The sequence below is a fragment of the Periplaneta americana genome, chromosome 8, assembly GCF_040183065.1.
Source record: "Periplaneta americana isolate PAMFEO1 chromosome 8, P.americana_PAMFEO1_priV1, whole genome shotgun sequence".
Lineage (NCBI taxonomy): Eukaryota > Metazoa > Arthropoda > Insecta > Blattodea > Blattidae > Periplaneta > Periplaneta americana.
This window is the reverse complement of record NC_091124.1, coordinates 87,083,352-87,105,231: the sequence shown is the minus strand read 5'-3', so window position 1 is coordinate 87,105,231 and position 21,880 is coordinate 87,083,352. Positions and strand designations below refer to the sequence as shown.

At 35.2% G+C, this 21,880-nt stretch overlaps 1 protein-coding gene across 4 annotated transcripts in view; it reads left to right on the top strand.

The window, feature by feature from the left end:
- Positions 1-21,880, top strand: part of LOC138704857 (alkaline phosphatase-like) — a 670,581-nt gene that overhangs the window by 63,562 nt on the left and 585,139 nt on the right. The window contains exon 2 of one of the 4 annotated variants that reach the window (XM_069833187.1): positions 1,991-2,154. The exons of the other annotated variants lie outside the window; for them this stretch is intronic. The gene's annotated coding sequence lies outside the window, so the exon portion shown is untranslated. The remainder of the gene's footprint in view (positions 1-1,990; positions 2,155-21,880) is intronic. 4 annotated transcript variants of the gene reach the window in all.

Genomic DNA, 21,880 nt, shown 5'->3' with positions numbered 1-21,880 from the left:
GCTGCGAACACTAGACAGACTCTTGCGTAAAGAATCTGACAATTACAGTCTATCCCTGCAAGATCGGCACTGTAACAAGACAACTTGGATTCCTTTCCAAATGCAGCAGAAATCTGACACGCTTCTTCGGGCGTTGCTTGACGTAGCCTCTGAAACCGTTTAAAGGTGCGTTTGTGTGTGACGTCAGTAACATAGACCTGAAGAGAAGGGAGATAATCAATATTGATTCTGACCTCACAACATGCAACTAAAGACAAGTGAAAGTAATTTGTAAATAAATCAAGAATAAATGTCCAGACGAAAAGAAACAGATATCTCCAATCGGCTTGTTTTCCTTGAGGGTTACATATGTGGGAAAACATCCAGACTTCGTCATTAAAGCCTATTAATCTCTCTTTTAAAATTAAGACAACATTTAAGTTTATTTGGTTCAGGATCCGACATGTGAAACAAAACATGGGATAAAAGGCACTGTGGCGTTCTCAAGAGGTATGAGGCACTGCTCGTAAGTCATTTTGTTAGTGCACTGCTTACGCAAGCAAACTCATCCATATGGATACACGCGATGGAATGCGTGAGCAGCCTGTATTTCATGAGCAGAGATTTGATTTGAACATTTAACAGGGCTAACATCACCGGCATCATCACCACCACGGTTATCACGCAGCTTAAAAAATTCAGTGGTTTGTCCCTTTCCGTTCTGATTTTTTTTAGAATTATGAGACAACGTTAGATAGTCACAATAGCGAGACTCCTTGCTGCAAGGCTACCTATTCAACGTAATATAAACGTGAGACTCCACTGCTCATAGAAAGAAAGCTTGTAAAATGAATAATCTTTACGTCACTCTATCAAGGTTGATCTCAAGTATTTTATTATCCTTAAAAATCGAGAGGTGCAAAGCTTTACTACGTATATTCCACATCTTTACGTGCAACTACATGAGGGTAGTGTGGAAAATGAAAGGAGAACAAGAAGAATACAAAGATAATAAGGGTAATACGAGAAGAACAAGGGAAATACAAGGTGAATGAGGTTAATACGAGTACAAAGAGAACAAGGGGAAAACAAGGAGAACAAGGAGAGGATACGGAAAACAAGAGGAAGAAAAGGAGAACAAGGGGAAGACAAGAGAACAAGGAGAGGATACGGAGAACAAGGGGAAAAAAGGAGAACAAGGGGAGACAAGGAGAACAAGGGTAATATAAAAGGACAAGGGGAATACAAGGTGAATATAATAATGAGTAGAATTGGAAGCGAGTTTACCCCAACGCACCTCAGTCTGAAAGGCTTTTTGTGCTCTTCCTAATTACTGATTCATAAGCAGATCTCGGATTTTAGATTAAATGCGTTTTTTCTGTAGGGATAAACTAAAACTAATTAAATATCTTCACATTGTTGAACAGGAAAAGAAGCCTAATCTGTCAGCAGATGTAGTTGTGCGAAATAAGTTTTTTCTTCTTTTAATATACGAAATTAGGCAGAAATCTTCGATAATTTTCCAAACATGTTGTATCGTTACAAGTGGTTTACCAGATATTTTAACTCCCTCACAGATAAATAATAATATTGCATGCAAGGTAATGTTACATCAGATAACCCAAGGTAGCTTACATTTGGAATATGTGGCGTTCAGGATTCAGAAGAACTTGAAGTAATTAAAATATTACTTATTTTCAGACAAATATGTGGATAATTTTCAATCTTGCAAGGCACTTGCACTATATGTTTTATAAATATTTGCATCAACTTACTGGTGTGATTCAAGGTTCTCTGACACGAACAGTATATTTTTTATCTAACTTCTCTTCCACCCCGAACTTAGATAAAATCTCCAATGAACAACTCTAAGATGTTTTAGATTCAATTAACTATAAATGGGTAGATGCAAAAATGTTTGCTTGCAAAGTGATTAAAAACATAAGTTACTGTTAATTAGACACAACGAAAAATATTTTGAATAGGTAATGTAATTAACCCCACTCTACAGGCGGCCTCCCGGAACTACTGGCTCTCTCGACCTGCCTCCGTGGATTGTAGCTAAACGATGTTGGATGGCTTCTGCAACGAGCACCCGAGGCGGACCTACTCGGGGGAGGAGTTTCGCGTCGGACCGACAGGGGGGCCTTGGAGGAAGTTGCCGAAGCAGGAATGGTATGTGGATTTCTGTTGGCTGCAGGAACCAGTAGTAAGGGAGTCTTATGGTTGGTTGGTGCGCGTAGGGGATCTATGGCACGCAACTCATTCCATATCGAGGGTTAGCGCAATAGATCTCAACAGGTCGCAGTGCTGGGCCATCCGTGCCCCCCCTCACTTGAATTCCATACCATTCCATTCCAACCCAGAAGAGAAACCACTTTTTTTTTCTCAAGAACTTGAGTATTAAATGCTTATTTAAGTTCTCTGGCCTATGTCAAAACACACAAAGAAAAACTATGTGGCCCTCAAGGAAAAATAATTGAGAACCACTGTTCTGTGGCATAGTTTCATGTTCTCACAAATTCATCTAACAGTTCAGAGAATAGACGAGTAGATGCAGTTGACAGATCTCATTTTGGTTCGAAGAACAGTCTTATGAGTCAATTCCTGAATGTCCTTTTCTATTCCTGCTATTTCTAACAGCACAAACAAACCTAAGAGTGTACATAGATCTATTACAGCACTTACTTCAGCCATGAAGAGCAACTCTTACGTCTCAAGATATACACGGTCGTCCATCTAGTTAATGGGAAATCGTTGTCAACATTTCTATGGTGTCTTCGGTACACTCAGCGATGCGATGGCACCATGTCGAGAGTCCTGCAGTGGTCCTTCCAAAGTATCAGGAGGAGGAAGTTTAAAATATGGTGTAAGAGTGAACTTCGGAATGGAGTTAAAAATCGTTGATACTTGCACTATTCGTTTTTCACCGTAAAAGTCAAAAGGCTGAAGTACTTGAGACAAAGCGCCCTCATTTTACACCCAAACCTAATCCAAAGTACTACGATAGCCGAGTCATTGTCAGTTCACAGGATAAAGATTCACTCATTGAACACATGTCAATGACCTTATTGCATGCGCTCTGTAACCTTCGCACTTTCTTTCACTTGCGTGAGTAAGTTCAATTGAAGATTCTCGATTCGTAGTTTCTACCAATTAACACCTAACATTGATTTTTACTGCAAGGAAATCAGAAACATGTTGCCGGAATGATTCGGTGTTGAAGATTTTTACAGTGTTGGAATTCGTGTATGCATAAGGCTTCCATGTTTATTTTAAAAGGGGGTTAGGTATAGCTTACAGCAGTGAAATTTTGGAAATATTCAACATTTTTTCCTCCGTTACTGTATCTTGTACAATAATGAAAATTAGTATGTATAAAACACTGTCCTTCTGCTATATGAAAAAAAATATATTTTTACGATTTAAACAAATTATTTATATATATATATTTTTTTTTTCAAAATTCAGTTCACTGTGCAGCGATGAAGGGTTTCCCACGTAACTAAAAAACTATCCAACATTCTGTGATGAAATTTTTTGTGTGTATTTATGCATGTCATATAAGTTTGTTAAAATTTTATTTTTTAGATTTTGATTTATTAATATTTAATTATTTTATTGGAATTTTTTATTAAATTAATATTTATTTGTAATTATGATGAAATTAGTAATTTTTGTATTTATTTTATTGAATTTTTATTAAAAATTTGAAAGGAAGATTTTATAGCCTCAAATCACAAAGTTATAATAGATATTAAGATTTCGCCCAAAAACAACAAAATAAATTCATTTAAAAATGGTCAATTATCAGTATTTTATATTACACAAAATAAAAAAATATTATTTATTAAGGAGTGTAGTTAATAGAGCATGATATTGTAAACATGAGTTTCAGCAATAAAATAAAAGAGAGAGAACATGAAAAAGTTAACAAGTTTTTTAGTTATGAGGGAATAGCTTCATCACTGCACAGTGAACTGTCAACATTTTGAATTTTGAAGAAAAAAATTTTTTTTAATTATAAAACTATTTTTTTTTTCAGATAGCAGAAGGACAGTTTTTTTTATACATACCGATTTTCATTATTGTACAAGATACAGTAATGGAAGAAAAAATTGTTGAATATTTCCAAAAACTTTATTGCTGTAAGCTGTACCTAACCGCTTAAATCATACTGATGTACAAAGATACTGATCTGCGGTATACTCAGAGATGGAATTTAATTTACGAACAATTATAATTTCCACTTTATTGTTTATTATTTATTCTTTGGGCAGCTATTCAATTTGTAATATTTTAGTCGAGTATTTCAAGCGCCAGTGTTATGAAGACTAAAATAAAGACAGAAATCAATAACTAAATCAGCACAGAAACAGCTGCTGAGGTCACTATCTGAATATCATTAAATAACTAATCATTATCATTCGCAAATGAAGTATGAGGCCATAATGGATACGTTGCGGTCCCCTGCAATGCTTTAATAGGTTGTCCCAAATTCCTGCGATTTCGTGGAACATACGATAGGATTTATTAACTATTCTAGTGGAGAATATCTTTTGCACTTGTGATTTCCAATTTTGACGGTAATGTTGGATATAGAAACAATTGGGTGATTGTGAAGATCGTTCAATGTTATCAACATTTCATCTATGTTCAAGGAGCAAACAACCCGCTGTTCTCATGATTCACATTTCTGCAGAAGTCAGTCGTGTCTCATTCCCTCTTCTGATGGTCCATGCCTCACAACCGTGCATAAGATCATGTCGAGCAAGGGTATTGTAAATGTTGAGTCTAGTGTGTCTCTGTACCTGCAAAGGCTTGGAAATCTGATTTATTGCACTTGTAACTTTAATACATTTTGAGATTTTGTTTGCCGGTGTCTTCATTCACACTAAATTACATTTTATATCCCAGAAAAATAAAGTAATTAAGTCATTAAATTATTAAATTAGAAATTATATTAATACAGACTTTACTCTGAATGGGGTATTAGTTTTATCAGTAGAATTTGTCAGTCTAAAACCTAATGTAACTTGTTGGAGATTGCACGTTGGAGGTCACCTTCAGATGTAACAATTATAATGTGAACATATGCAAATATATGATCCTCAGTAACAGAAAATAAGATAAGTTTTCCTATTAACAATCACGTGAACAAGTCAAATATAACGGACATCATACATAACTACAGGACTTTTGATACCAGTACGTTTTCCAGTCGGATAAAGATCACATTCAATTCAAGATAATAGCATAACAATTTCAAATGAGAATATAATAGGCGAAGAGTTCTGGCTAGATGGAAAAAGAAAATTGAATTGGAGACGGAACAGGCATAATAACTCGAAACGTGATGTTTATAATGACGAATGTGATGATTTCTTTGTTCGTTCTGCTTTTCACGGAGATGGCAACATTCTCCATTAAATAAAGATCTAACAGTAATAAGTTTATATTAGCATGCTGTACAGAATTTGTTTCGCCAGATTTAGAAAATACACTATGAATCATAATGTACCTAAATTACTAAAAGATTTTATGGAATATAACACATGTAATATTTCATTAATAATACGTGTTTTATTGTAATAGTCTTTCTACAAGAGAACATTTAATGATCCTTTAATACTCATACATCAGTATACTTTCTGAAGCTTCTCAGGAAAAATAATAGATCTATTTTCTCGCAAGACGAAATAAGTTATATGACAGCTTTATTTTCAGTCTTTTCCTTTACAGCAAATCTTTGTCGAGAAAGAGTAAACAAAGTAACGTACATACATACTTTACCGCTTGTGCGCTATGTCAACGTCTTTTGGAAGTGACACATTCATAACATATTAGTAACATAAAATACGTTTTTGTTTGGTTGGACTTTATAAAAAAAACACTAATGAGATCACAATCGCCTTGAAGGTAAAGTAAAGACTATTCAATTAACTGCATGAATGCAAGATAACCGTATTTCTATGTTAGCTATCCTAGTTCAAATCGTGGCCATCTGCGTATCTGTGCAGATATTGTGGGTATATAGGCACTCAAACGTTCTTGTAATCTGCATTAGTTTAGTAGTGTAAAATGAAAAAAAATAATAGTTATTTATGCAACAAGTGGATAATCTTGATGATTTTGGCATGAGTGTTATAATAAGATTATCCACGAGTCGGATACAACACTTTATGACATCTTAGCATTATAAGTTGTAGGGAATAAACTATGAAAGAAATTCGGAATCCATAGCTGACAAATTGTATTCATATGTTCGTATCGATTTGTTGCGCCTGGCATTGGCATTGAATAAAGAGAAATGAATGACCTTGCAGGTTATGTTACAAATGAGCCGTTCAGAGCAAAAGTGGTGTAAGTCAAAATTGGGTAATGAGGTTTAAAGTGAAAATTCTGTAAAATACAGCGCGAAGTAGCAATTAATATGGCCTTCTTGCTATCCACTGACTACTGATAGTTTAAATAAATTGAATATTAATTGCTACTTTGCACTGTATTTTACATAATGTTTACTTTAACCCTCATTACCCATTTTTGACTTACACCACTTCTGCTCTGAACGGCTCAAATGTTCCTTTATTTTGCTAACATAGTTTCTCTGAACTGTTTTATGTGATATTGCAAAAGTGATACAAAACTGTTAACGATTGGAAATAAATTATACATTACCTTGTGTCCTGCATTTCATTTCTTGTTACATGGCGAGTAGAAGATTTTCAGACGAGTTGCATTCATCCCGATCAAAGCGTTCCGGTATTACGTCATATAGCGAATACGTCATTGCTATTATCGGCACGCGTGCGATATTCTGAAACGTTTTGCTCGAGATAATGGATTTCTCATTTTGTGTTCATTTCATTACCAAATTGTCACTTTATAATGTGTTCGTACATCTGGTTTTTGTATATCAATATTTCCATTCTAATGTGAAATGTGTTCGTACGAGTACAGCAGTTTTATTAGTCGTATTACGACTCTTTACAAGTAATGTTTCTGGACATTGTGATGCACGATCTATGTGGAGTGTTTGAATTACATTGCAAAATTTAAGAAAAACTTTGAAAACGACATTAACGTTTTTTCGGTGAATTCAGTACGTTTGTGAAGTGATAACTCACAGCTCGAAATTCTGCGTGTAGGACCTTATAGAACTTGACGTTAACAACTTTTATCAGGTTTACTACGCTGCCATCAAGTTGTTACATAAGGAGTCACGTCATAATTCCCATTTTAATTGCATTAGCGACTGTACTCCATCTCATGTTCGTTTACGGCGGACGGGTGGCGATCCTGGCGGTTGTTCTCTTCAAAGTGCTGCCGATTTTAACATAGCGATGAGTTATCTGTTACATATATGATCTAGGGTGTAGGCTATTGCAGTATGCTTCTTTTGTATCCTATGTCGTTTAATGATTGTATTCACTCGAAAATTAATCACAATCGTCTGACCAGTGTAGTAGTTCAAGTACATTGTAGGGGGAAAGGTAATCTATGGATGCAGATGAACTTATAAACTGTTATGTGCGGTTCAATACTTTTTTGTTGCTACAGAAATTAGATGCTCATTTACCGAATATTTCCAGATGAAGCTCATATGTTATAATTTTATTGTTAATACTGTATCTTCTCCCATAGCTTTTTAATATCCTAATACGAGGGCTGTTCATGAACTTGGGTATTTTGTCTTTCTTGGTCAGCGAATCTTATCTACGATTCATTTAGGAAATTTTAAAAATTAGAAAAGTGTGTTGCCGGCGAGTTCAAGTACGATTTGTGATGGACAAGTTAGAAAGAATGTACACAATTCTGTTTCCATAATTTTACCTGTCATAATTATATTCATCATCGCTTATGTAGAGCCTATACATATATAGGTTGTAATGGAAAATTAGGTTCACTTATTAATTAGGTTTTTATGTATTATTATTAATTGTAATTATTATGTATTATTTTTATTGTGAGTAATTAAGTTACCACTGCCACCGGGTGTTTGCCCACTTGCAGTGTAAATAAATACATATATAATTCAATTGGGCTAAGAGGGATGAAGTTACAGGAGAATGGAGAAAGTTACACAACGCAGAACTTCATGCATTGTATTCTTCACCTGACATGATTAGGAACATTAAATCCAGACGTTTGAGATGGGCAGGGCATGTAGCACGTATGGGCGAATCCAGAAATGCATATAGGCTAGAGTGTTAGTTGGGAGGCCAGAGGGAAAAAGGCCTTTGGGGAGGCCGAGACGTAAATGGGAGGATAATATTAAAATGGATTTGAGGGAGATGGAATATGATGATAGAGAGTGGATTAATCTTGCACAGGATAGGGACCAATGGCGGTCTTAGGTGAGGGCGGCAATGAACCTTCGGTTTCCTTAAAAGCCATTTGTAAGTAAGTAAGTAAGTAAGTAAGTAAGTAAGTATATAATTCAATTGAATCGTGAATTGCAGAAATACCACATATCCATTTGAGTAAATTTTTCAGGAGGTACAAAAAACAGATTATCTTATATTTTTTTATTGAAACATAATACGTTCTAGCGTTTGATATATATGAACTTTATTTTCTTAGTATTTTCTTGAAAAAATCTGAATTGCTTGGCTATGTGGGGTTTTCTGCAATTCTAGTAACAATTATTCTATTTCTTGAAAACAATTTTTGGGTGAATAAGACGAAGAAGGGCAATTTTTTTTATCTTATAAAGAACTTTAAATGCATATTTAAGTCAGGAAATTGAGAAAGAAAAAAATATATATACAAACATATAAAAGTGGGAAATTATGTGCATAACATATTTAATTCTTGAAATTCGTTTAATCCTTTAAGGACAAAGAAAAGCAAACTGAATTTTGAGTTACTAAAATATTCCATATGCCCTGGTGTTCCTACAATTTCCCACAATTCACTCTTATTGCCGCTGTGAAATGTACACTGAACACTGGACGTGTGGAATTTCTGCACCACTTGAAAGGCCTATGTATGCACATTATAACCGCATGAAAAACTGAATTTGAGAAAAATGTGACTTGGGGGATTTATGCAATTCACGATTCAAGAGAGAGAGAGAGAGAAATAAATCGTCCGGCCTTAATTAAGGATGACCACGAGGATCCGGAAATTAATAGCAAATAAAAATATAATTAATTAAATATGAGTATTGTTATAAAAATAAAATACTAAGTATAATAATTAAACACCTCTGATTATTTATCAATTATAAAATAAAATCTTAGAAGATGACGTTAAAATTATACTTATAAATAAAATATTTTATTTAAAATTAGCATATCCTTAATTAAGGCCTTCTGAGTGGTATAACTGAAATTGTATAACCTGCAGGGAATCTTTAAGAATTTGCGAGATGATTTTTTGAATTTCAAAAGATGATATTGATAATTGTTTAAAAAAATTATATGTAAATTTTGGTAAAGAACTCCGAGCTCATATGTTATAACTTTACTGCAACAACTATTTTTAACAAAATAATCTGCCCTCAATGAGGGTGACCATAAAGATCCAGAATAAAAGTACTACAGAATAATTTAGAAAGACAAAAATATTAAATACAGGAATTGTTTAGTAAAACATCCAGAGAAATTCAAACCCAATAGAATCATCAATGGCCAAAATATAAATGGTAATGTAATATTTGGATTGAATCCTTAAGAATATCCAATAAAATTTTTTGAATTTCAAAATCGGAGACCGAGTGCTTTTAAAATATTCCATGTGAATTTAGGAAGTGTGCCACGCGCACCAAACAAAAGACCAGAAACACTCCACTGACTGTGGGAAGAATTTCTTCTCGTCATCTACGTGTTGTGCCTGCAGGCATCCCTCTCAAACCGGATTGTAGGATCAAGAACTATTCCCTTAGTTTGAGTCCTGTGGATGGCTACAATATCTGCACTTCTGTTCGAATCTAAGGATGAAAATCAGTGGATTTCCTCGTATACCTCCCATCCGCGACGCTTGAGGACATCAGCATGGTGTCGGTTGTTGTGCAGCAGCTCGGTTTTTCGACAGAATCCCAACACGTGACCAAGAGTTTCCAAGAGTTTCCGTCTCGTTGCAGCCAGAATGGCGACACGGGTTGTGTTGAAACTTCTGCCTGGCACAGATCTAACCGAAGATAGATTGCCGGACATTTTAATTGCATTAATGTATTCTGAAATTGATAAATTTGCTTTTGAAGACATCCAGGAATTTGCCTTGGGGCACTCAGAATACAGGATAATACCTTTGCCCTTATGAGGTAATTTACACCATGATTCAAAACTTCTGTTCCGTAAGATCTCCCTTAATTGTCGACCTTTAGTGTTGGGAGCTATAGAAGACTTATTGATGTTTAGTCTACGTAAACTCAGTTGTTATTGAAGGTGCAGGTTCCTTACAAAGTTACGATGCACATCATTAATACGGTGAAGACGATTACAGATGTTATAATGGTGAATGTTGGCCTCCCACTCTGCACAAAGAATTCCCAAACCTCGGACTTTTTACTTGCGTATAACATTGAATTTGGCGTATCATCGGGCAGCATCATAATTTCCTTCACAGCACTTCTAATAATAATTTTGTCAAGATCTCGTAAGAATGTATCAGATAACTGAGGTAATGGAGCACATTGTAGAGGGTAAATCAAACCTGGCCATATATATTCGTTTATGAGTTTTAATTTTTGGTCTGATTTTAATAATTTGTTTGGACGAGTCCATCCAAGTCTGAAGATACGTTTTTTATAGTCTTGGTTTTATTGAAGGAGATTTTGTCTGTGAAATCTATTCCGAGATATCGGATACACTCATTTTTATCGCGCAACGAAGAAATAACAGAGCCTTGTAGAGTGATAATATCATCTGCACAGAGCTTGCCCTTTTGTAAAACTATTGCCTTGATTTTAGTTGGATTTATGTGAAGACCAATTTCAGTTAAGCTACTTTCAGCTAAATCAACAAGCGATGTAGCATTTGCTTTAGTGCTACAAATTAAAGCAAGGTCATCAGCGAAGGCTAGCACAGACAAATGAGGTAGTTGATCTGATAAAGAATAGCCATATTTAGTAGAAATATAAAAATCAGTCAGATTTTGCATCACGTGATTGATTGCCAAATTAGATAATATTAGTGATAACGGAGAACCCTGTGATACGCCACAATTTAAGGCTATAGGTTTTGTTTTTTGAAAATTTGATTCAATTTGAATAGTATTTGCTGATAACGAAGAAGAATTTAAATTGTAGAGATTCCGTGGAATGCATGCATGCTTAAGGATCTTTTTATATGTTGATGTCCGATAGAGTCGAAGGCCTTAGATACGAGTACATCAATAAATACGATACAGCATTTTTTTTTTTAATTTTTTTGCTGATTGACGACAACCATTAACAATTGAAGAATTTATATGCGTGTCAGGCAGAGCCATAAATCCTCGCTGATATTGATTTAATGCAATGCAACTTCTCAATTTTGAATCCAACACACTTCCAATAATTCTTCGCAAGACGAAATATGGTTATCTGTCTCCAGTTTTTATATTTTTTTCATCACCGCCCTTATAAATTAAAACTGTCCGAGCCTGTTTCAGAGGAGACGATAAAAGAAAATTGTAACATTTCATTGGTAAATAAGGTTAGGAATTTCGTTATTTTGAGACGCCTTAATATGCGAGCAGTAACGCCGTCCGGGCCGGGAGACTTGTCAATCTCAATGCCATAAAGAGCCTTATGAATTTCTTCTTCAGTAACGGTAATGTTGTCAGGTAAATCACTATTAGGAGCGAAATTGAACGAGGACTGTTCATGGACTTGGGTATTTTGTCTTTCCTTGGTCAGCGAATCTTATCTACGATCAAATAAAGCTATTTGCTACGATTCATTTAGGAAATTTTAAAAATTGTCATAAATTGACAAAACTTCACTTCTCACACTAGTTTATTAAACCGTGTCGGACTGTAAAGAAAACAACTATCGCAATGTCCATATTTTATATGTTGTATAATATTATAGTATAGTGAAATTTTGGTTAAATTTAACTACCAATTTTTTTCTATACTTACTTACTTACTTACAAATGGCTTTTAAGGAACTCGAAGGTTCATTGCCGCACTCACATAAGCCCGCCATCGGTCCCTATCCTGTGCAAGATTAATCCAGTCTCTATAATCATATCCCACCTCCCTCAAATCCATTTTAATATTATCCTCCCATCTACGTCTCGGCCTCCCTAAAGGTCTTTTTCCCTCCGGTCTCCCAACTGACACTCTATATGCATTTCTGGATTCGCCCATACGTGCTACATGCCCTGCCCATCTCAAACATCTGGATTTAATGTTCCTAATTATGTCAGGTGAAGAATACATTGCGTGCAGTTCTGCGTTGTGTAACTTTCTCCATTCTCCTGTAACTTCATCCCGCTTAGCCCCAAATATATTCCTAAGCACCTTATTCTCAAACACCCTTAACCTATGTTCCTCTCTCAGAGTGAGAGTCCAAGTTTCACAACCATACAGAACAACTGGTAATATAACTGTTTTATAAATTCTAACTTTCAGATTTTTGGACAGCAGACTGGATGATAAGAGCTTCTCAACCGAATAATAACACGCATTTCCCATATTTATTCTGCGTTTAATTTCCTCCCGAGTGTCATTTATATTTGTTACTGTTGCTCCAAGATATTTGAATTTTTCCACCTCTTCGAAGGATAAATCTCCAATTTTTATATTTCCATTTCGTACAATATTCTGGTCACAAGACATAATCATATACTTTATCTTTTCGGGATTTACTTCCAAACCGATCGCTTTACTTGCTTCAAGTAAAATTTCCGTGTTTTCCCTAATCGTTTGTGGATTTTCTCCTAACATATTCACGTCATCCGCATAGACAAGAAGCTGACGTAACCCGTTCAATTCCAAACCCTGCCTGTTATCCTGAACTTTCCTAATGGCATATTCTAAAGCGAAGTTAAAAAGTAAAGGTGACAGTGCATCTCCCTGCTTTAGCCCGCAGTGAATTGGAAACACATCAGATAGAAACTGACCTATACGGACTCTGCTGTATGTTTCACTGAGACACATTTTTTTCTATTGTTCTATTAAAATTATAGCATATACCCTATTAACATGTTGTATCCTATAGGATAAGTTACATTGTGAATTTAAGGGCTAAGAGAACCAAGGTTATGGCAATCACGATAAACATTAAATCTGGGCGAAAATCTCCAAATATAATTAAATATCTTCTACGCGTATCATTACAATAATCTGGGGTGTGACATAACGTTCGAAGGGAATATGCAAATAAGTGATTCAATAAAGGGTACTATTACGGAAAAATCACTAAAAAAACACAATTAACGCTTATTTTACAAACGAAACATGATGGGTATAAACTAAAATAACCAAAATACATTTGCGATTTCGAGATATTGATTGTTTTTCATGGAATTTTATGTGCTGAATGCGATTCTGGAACTGTTTACGTTCAAAAACGGACATAACTGGGCGAAAATTGCACTTAATTGTGCGCTTCAGAATCAAAATGTAGACAACTCCACTGTGGCTTGGTTTTAAATTAGGACAGTTCCTTCAGTAGCCAATGAGAAGTCCACATTCGTACCCCTTTTTCCATCATGCATCGCGAATAAAACACGGCTGATTAATTATATAAGCAATCGATTTGTGGATGAATAAGTACTGTTTTACGTAAATTTGCTTTGAAACCGAGAGAGACTTAGATTCAAAAGTAGACCATTTCACTTTAAATATGGAGTTTGGTTTCAAAAATAGACAACTCCATGACTTAGTTTCAGAGATGGACAACTCCACTTTATAAACTTAAATTTCGACCTGAATATTAATTTGAATCGCATTTTGAAACTGAAAAAATATTTCTATGGCCCGTGATATTGTTTAAAAAAAAATGTGCATATAACGGTGATATTGGTTTCCAAGGATTTGGTTTTTCGCCTTCCCTGTAAAAAAGCAAAAGTGGAGCTGTCTAACTTTGATACCAAGCTCCTCAATTATGATTGCTGGAATAACATTCCTCAGATCTACCAAAGAATGGACAACATTGTTAATGAAGACAGGCTGAGAAGAAATGAGCGAAATGAAAAATCCTTGAACTTGGAAATTACAGATATTAGGTTATAGTAAACACATTGAAAAACCGAATCATAACAGGTTACTAGTGACAGAATATTGCTATGAATCTGGAAAGAAGAGAAAGTGAGTGGTCGAGAACGCACTGGACAAAGTGAAGCTGAAAAGGGCCAATTTAGTAACCCGTGAATTCGTGAAGTGTTATTATTGTTATTGATAATGATTATTGTAAAGATACTGATAACAATATGCAAGTTATAATTACTTACTAATTGAAGGGTTCAGAGCCATAGTGGGCCAAGCGCCATTTATTAAAAACAGAGAAAGCAAGGGTTAAAGTTAAGTGAATACCATAGTTTAATGAAGGTTGACATATCATTTAGTTTGAATGTGTATACTTTATATTACTTGCTATAATATGTTTCCATTGAATTATGGTAATAACTTGATTTTAACCCTTGTTTTCTACTGTTTAGGAAATGGCGCTTGGACCACTGTGGTCCTGAACCCTTCAATTATACTAGGTTTTGGGAAATTTTTAATTATCATATCAGTGGTTTACTTTTCATTTTCAATAATGAATTGCCAGTGCATTTAAGCTGGTCCAGATATAGCTGGAACATTGGCGGTGAGCGACAGACTTGCATATTTTAGCATCTTAAAGTCGATCGTGGTAGCCATAGCAGTTATGGCAAGCAACTTTGAAGCAAGAAGGCTACGAATCGTGGGTTGGAATCCAGCCTCGAGTATATGAATGCTTGTCCGTTGTTAATTTAAAGATCCGTGATATCTTAAGCAGAGGTCTGGTGTTATGTTGACATCAGGCAGGGAGAGTCTTACCATCATTGTATCTGTCTAACGCTAAGTTGCGACAGCTTCTTCTGAAGATCAAGGCCAAAAGTTCTATTGAGCTGGATGGATGCATGCATGCATGAATAAATGAATGAGCATTCCTTAATAAAATAGGTCAACAATATTAATTTTCGTGAAATCTTTGATGATTTTGATAAGCACAATTTTAAATTCAGAATAAAACTGCAGAAACGACTAATTACTTATAGCCACGTTTGGAAGCGTACGAGTATATATAGTCCACACCTGTCTGGCCGCGAAACCAGGTAGCCTGGGTTCCGTTACCGGTCGGGGCAAGTTACCTAGTTCAGGTTTTTCTGGGGTTTTCTCCTCAACCCAATATGAGCAAATGCTGGGTAACTATCGGTGCAGGACCCCGGACTCATTTCACCTCATTCAGACGCTAAATAACCTAAGATGTTGATAAAGCGTCAAAAAATAACCTACTAAAACGAGTATATAAATGCTCTGTGTGGGAAAGAAAAATAATGGCATTCTCTAATATGGATTGTTTTCAAGACGTAATGCACTATACCGATTACTGCTACAAAAGCTTAATAAAACTAGGCCTACATTACAGTTCCAGAAGACAACATTATGAATTGATAGAAATGTATGGAGGTAAATCTGAAGTTTCGCGTAATTTGATAGAAAGTGTACGTAATGTACAAGAGCCTCGAGCCTTCCCTTGTTTAGTTATCAGTATTTGAACTCAGCGAAAGGGTACATCGTGGTTACAAGTTGGAGACCTGCAATAAAAAAACTTTAATGATGAGCTGTAACTTTCACTACGCTAATGAAAACATAAAAATATGCATATATTTAATTTTGAATGTACTTCTTCCTCATTTGCCTTGAATCTCTCTATGCCTCTGACTCATAATAAAATTTACTTAGGTACTGTGTGGTACCTGTGTCTAGTGAGGTTCATTTTGATAGAGATTTTCATTTCGAAGTTGATTAATTCATTTATAAAAATTAGATGTTGGTGATATTAACGATATAGAACTACGTCCAATTAAATTTATTTGAATAAAACTATATCGTGATTAATAAAGGAATAATAAAAAATATAATATAATTACTTTACTATTGAATAAGATAATATTATGTAAGTTGCTAACTTAACATATTATTTCATTGACCGATATGACCTTGGCCTCCTGCAATATGAAATTCATGAGTGAACATTTGGCTATAGCTATAGAAGTTATACCCTGGGTAATGATAGTGAAACAGAAAAATTAGACAAATATTTTTTGAGGTTATAATGTTTCAACTTGAACTAGGTGATTTTATTTAGTGAATTATAGGCAAGATGAGAACTCTCGTGATATTTGAATAATACTATTCCGCGAATATATTAATAAATAATTTATAACATTTACAGTAGAAACAGAGAATTCCATATCGTCAATATTACTAAAATCCAGCGTTTGTAAATATATGTATATTTTTTATCTCCATATATATAAATCCCACAAGGGTAGCTGCCCTTCAGTAAGGGTTGCCAAAAGACACAGCATATTAAGCAAATATAAATAAAAATAAAATTTGTGTTATGATTATTACATATTCAAATGGAAGCCACCTTTGGGAAAGTACGTTTATTCAATAATTATTAGTAATCAGATAGAATATAAAGAAATTTAGGTGTACAGGTGATTAGGTATGTAAAATCTGAACAGAATAATTCATTAAGTCTACAACAATAATTTTCAAAATTTTTTAAAAAATTCCAAAAGACTTAAACCATTCAACTGAGAATTTTGGAATTGTTCCCCTTGCTCCGAACAATAATCCAAATACTTCAATCTAGCCTTGTATATGATACTTCCTAAAGTATTCAATTGTAGGGTCATAGATAGTCTTCTTTTCTTCATGTACTGCTATGGGTTATTCAACTGCAGTTTCAAAGCGCACGGTAGGATCGATGATAATTGCTGTGTCATTTCCTCTATCAATAGCAATGATGTCAACTCGCCTAGAACTTCCATCTTTTGCAAGACAGTGGACTTCTTGGTGAACCTCATAGAAGGAAGGAAGACTTTTAGCAATAAGTTCTCGTATTGCATGGTGTCTAGTTTTCCGGATGAGAGTTTCATGTTGGCAGAATCCCAGGATGTGGGGTAAGGTTTCTATCTCAGTGCAATGCCTGCACTGGAGCCATCCTGAGACCGACCTGGCATGGCACGCACGTTTTCCACTTGTCCTATCATTTTAATTGCCTCTTTCCACTCGGATTCAGAGAGACCATCCCGTGTTTTTATCCAAAGGTTAGCTGGCGTGTATTCCTGAAATAATGACCTCTGCACTTAAGACTGCCTCTGTGGTCTGTTGATGAGCATGCTAGCTTCCAGATCGATCCCGGATTCGATTCCCGGGTTCCGTTCTCGGTGAATTTTTCTTGAAGAAGAAAAATTTCCTGGGTGTCTAGAGTCTGAAAATTTATATAAATGTGAGTGTGTCGGTTAATATTAATTAGCCTATCTTCAAAAATATGAAATACAATATATCAGGACTGTCGCTGAGCAGTAACCTGAACTAGGTTTCAGCGTCAGATTGTTGACAAGTAACTTCATCTGTTAGCACGACCATAAAGCACTAATATATGCTATAGAGTTCACAACAACGGAAAAAACCTACTATTTATCAACTGATCGTAGAAAAACAGCATATGCAACTTATAACGGGTATTAATACACTCTTGAGAAGGTTACGCGTCTTAACTTACTTCTTACTCTTGTCTTAATATTAGTGCTGTTGATCGATCAAAATATTTACTCGATTAACTATTTGAATTTAATCGATTAATCGATACATTAATCGACCGAGTTGAAAAATGTTTTAATATACTGTGATAGACAATTATTGTTAAATTTAACTCGTATTCGGTGATAAGCATAAGTATTAAATGTTGTATATCTGTATATATTGTATCTTTATATTACAAAACAACTATTTAAATTACATTATGAGGCTTATAATTTATTGTATCAATTTCTCCGGGAACTTTTGAGACAAACATAAATAACAAAAAGTATGAAGACTCACTTAGTTAATTCTGCTTCATCCATGATTTTAAACATGTGCGTGCATTCACATGCTCAGAATTAAGTGCCGCTCTAAGTTTAGTAACAATGTTTCCTGCGTCACTAAACACGAACAAACTTTTATTCTGTCAAGCACTTCTCCACGATCGTTCAATTTAAATCCAAACATTTCACCGAGTTTACCTCTCAAATTCTAATATGACATAATGGAGTTTACACATTTCACAAACCACAGAAAACTGATTTTTTTCTTTATCAAACTAAACACACAACCTTCATATACAAACTCAGTACAGAAACTGCAACTGCAGTACAGCGGTCGAAACAGAAGAATGGCCCCTATTGTATTCGAATTACCAGATTTTAGAAAGAGAAGAAGGTAGTTACGCTCTCATTTGCACACAGTGTAGACATGGCTATTTTATAAGGGATGAGGGGAATGAATCCCAGAAAAGTATGTATTTCATATACTAGGAAGATGAGCTGACAACAAGGTGGAAGGTTTCTTGGAAAATCATAAAACTTAATAAGGGTTTCGCATTGTGTTTCAATTTTCAATAGAGGTAGACTAGGTCACTGACCTCATATCTCCATCTCTTTCTGAAGTGTTGTGCAAAGATTTTGTCTACGCTATCTGATTTACAGTTAGAAAAGTAACAGTACGATTGTGCTTCTAAGCAAGCAATTTTCGGAATTTTTAGTATGAGTTTGTATTAACAAAATAATAATATCAACTAAAACCGATTAATTTTAATAGACTCGATTATTCGATTACTTATTTTTGATCGATTAATTTGACAACATATCGATTGATCGATTAATCGAATAAATCCCACATTACTTAATAACTATTTTAAATTGGTTATTTTATGTCACTTTATCAACTGCTATGGTTATCTAGCGTCTGAATTAGATAAAAGTGATAATGCTAAGGAGATGAATCCAGGGTCCAGCGCCGAAAATTACCTAGCATATTTTGTTCCTAATAGGTTGAGGTAAAATCCCGGAAAAACTTCAGCCAGGTAACTTGTCCCAACCACGATTTGAACTCGGGCCCTCTCGTTTCTCGGCCAGATGTGTTAATCGTTACTTCACAGCGGTGGACTCTTAGTAACTAGGCCTATCATTACACGATCGTTACATGGTATACTGTATTTGAAGGGCTTTTCATATTGTTTTATTGTAGACCAGTGATGATCTTCAACTAGCCAACATATGACGTCGGAGCTCGTTTCCTCAAATAAAACCAGCTCGGAGCAGAACCTTCATTAGAGCAGCGACTGGGAACAGCCTCTCTCAGAGAGCTTAGTTTCTCTATCTACTTAGTTGCTGTTATTACTCGACCAAGGCGAGTGGAGCCGCGGGCGTAATATGAACTATCGCGATTCGGTATTACGAACGCAGGAGAAGTAGCGCCACAGCTCCGGGCTGCAGGACTCCCCTGGCCTTGGTCGAGTAATACATTTAGGTATTCATGCTGACTGCTCTGTTTACAATACGATTTCCCCGTCCCTGCGTTAGAGCGCGTGTGGGAGGCTAAAACTGTGTCCCGAAGAACGTATGTCTGTAAACGGACAACATCAACTAAAAAAATTGTGACGTAAGAGCACTCTAAGGTCGACTGAGAACATGAACAGAGACATGGTGATGCAGTGTAGAGGGGTTGACTGTGGTGGATTGTAGGTTAACTAGTTAATAGTAGGACAGATCTAACAGGTGAGTTAAACGACTTGGATATGTCCTTATAGATAAAGGGATGATAATTACCGAAATGGACGACAAAATTATAATATTAAAACAAAATATATAACAATTAGCTGACTAACGGGTTAATACTTCTCATACGTTAATAAAGGTAGTTGAATATTCTCCTTCATCTGCAAATAGGCATATTGAAGAATTCGTGCAGGCATTAGAAAATTTTCAATTTGAATTTGAATCAGCATTTAATAATTAAACCTTCTTGAGTCAGATTCCAAGCTATCTGGTACGCCCTATTTAATGGATGTAGGTATCATTGGCTATTAATGGAGAACCAAGGTTCTACGCACCGAGCGCTCTAACCACTGAGCTACTGGAAATACGGAAGGAAAAGGATTCGATCCGATGCTGTGGATTGAGCCTCGGCGTAGCTCAGTGGTTAGAGCGCTCGGTGCATAGAACCGAGGACCCGGGTTCGATTCCCGGCGCCCGGAGCGAATTTTTCTCCATTAATAGCCAATGGTAACCATAACAGATAATTCTGTAGGACCAAAAAGTTAATCTTTACGTAAGATGTAGATAACATTATTTCAAAACTGTAATTAGAGCTTATTGATCTACAATGTGATGGGGAACTAGAGAATTGATAATATACAAATAAAACCAGTTTGTGCGAGTTTCACAGAGCTTTCCCTTAAAATGATTTCCTCGCCTATATAGATTTGTAAGGAAGATGCTGAATATATTTGGCTCCACATACGTTTACGAGCAAATTTACTACAAATTAAAGTAACAAACCCTGACAAAGGTGTCAACCATCGGGTTGTGATTTACAGTATGCTCTTCGATTTAGTATTGCTCACGCAATGATTCCTAATATAGAAAAATTTGGGAAAGTAAAAGACCAGCACAAGTACTAATGAGATAAGCCTACAATAAATGTCTCATAAAATCTTCCTTTCTTTTTAAAATAATTAATCTAAATTTCTTAGTTATTTAAACATAAAGCTATTAGAAACAACAACCACAGAAATAATTTGTTTGCTGGGAGTCAGTTTCTTTCAGTATTATAAAACTTTAAGAACCGGTACAGGCTACAGCGCGACGTCACATTCTTAGTCATAACATGGCCAACATTGAATAAGTTTATGTATAAATGCACGTTTAACATGAGTTTAATATAGCAATTCCTTTGTTTTTTTTTTTTTTTTTTTTAGAACTTTGGAGATGTATTTGTATTAGGCGATTGTCAAGATGGCCATGACTAGATCATGATAATCACGTGACTCCGATTCGTGCCGAAGTCTGTCTTTCTCGTTAGCCACGAGCAGAGACATGTGACGTCACAGAGCTAGCAACTGGCAATGTCTATTATAGACCAATAGGTAATTAAGTAACCACAAGAATAGAGTTCGTTGATGCTGCGCCATTTTAGTCGGTGTAACTGTTATACATTCAAGAGAGTATTATTTTACTAAAAGGATTAGTGGAAGTTGGTGTTAAAATAGATACAATATCCGATACATCATAGCAGCTAATATGATTGAGAGCGATGATTCTGACATATCCATGGACATATAATTATTGAATAGTGAAGAGTTATGGAAAATTTGCTGAAACTCATTGGTACTGTTATTTTACCCTATAACAGCACTAGTGGTGTTACGAGCTCTAACAATAATAATCTGTTTCTCTAGCAACAAGTGCGCGTGTTGTAAATCGAACTTGCAAAAGTCTGTCAACAATAGTGGTAAGCACAACAAAAGACACAATCGTGCATAAAAACAGCTGACGCTTTATTTTCAACTAGGTATTTTTATTTGTATTTTAAAATTATACGTTTTATTGAGAACTTATTTTAATAATAATAATAATAATAATAATAATAATAATAGTTTATTTATTTAATCTAGCAGAGCTAAGGCCAGTAGGCCCTCTCTTCCGCGCAGCCAGACTCTAATTCTAAGTGAATACAGTTGGCTTACATACAATAATAGTAAAATTGTTATAATTAATGACACTTTCATGTTGTCCCTGTGTGCGTGATGTACTTCCTCTTAAACTTTCCACCATGTTCGAATAAAAAGAAATGAACTGATTGAAAAAAAATGGCTTATTAATTTCGAGCAACATAAAACTATCAATGTAGTTAGATTGTTATTGGTCATTTAAGCATC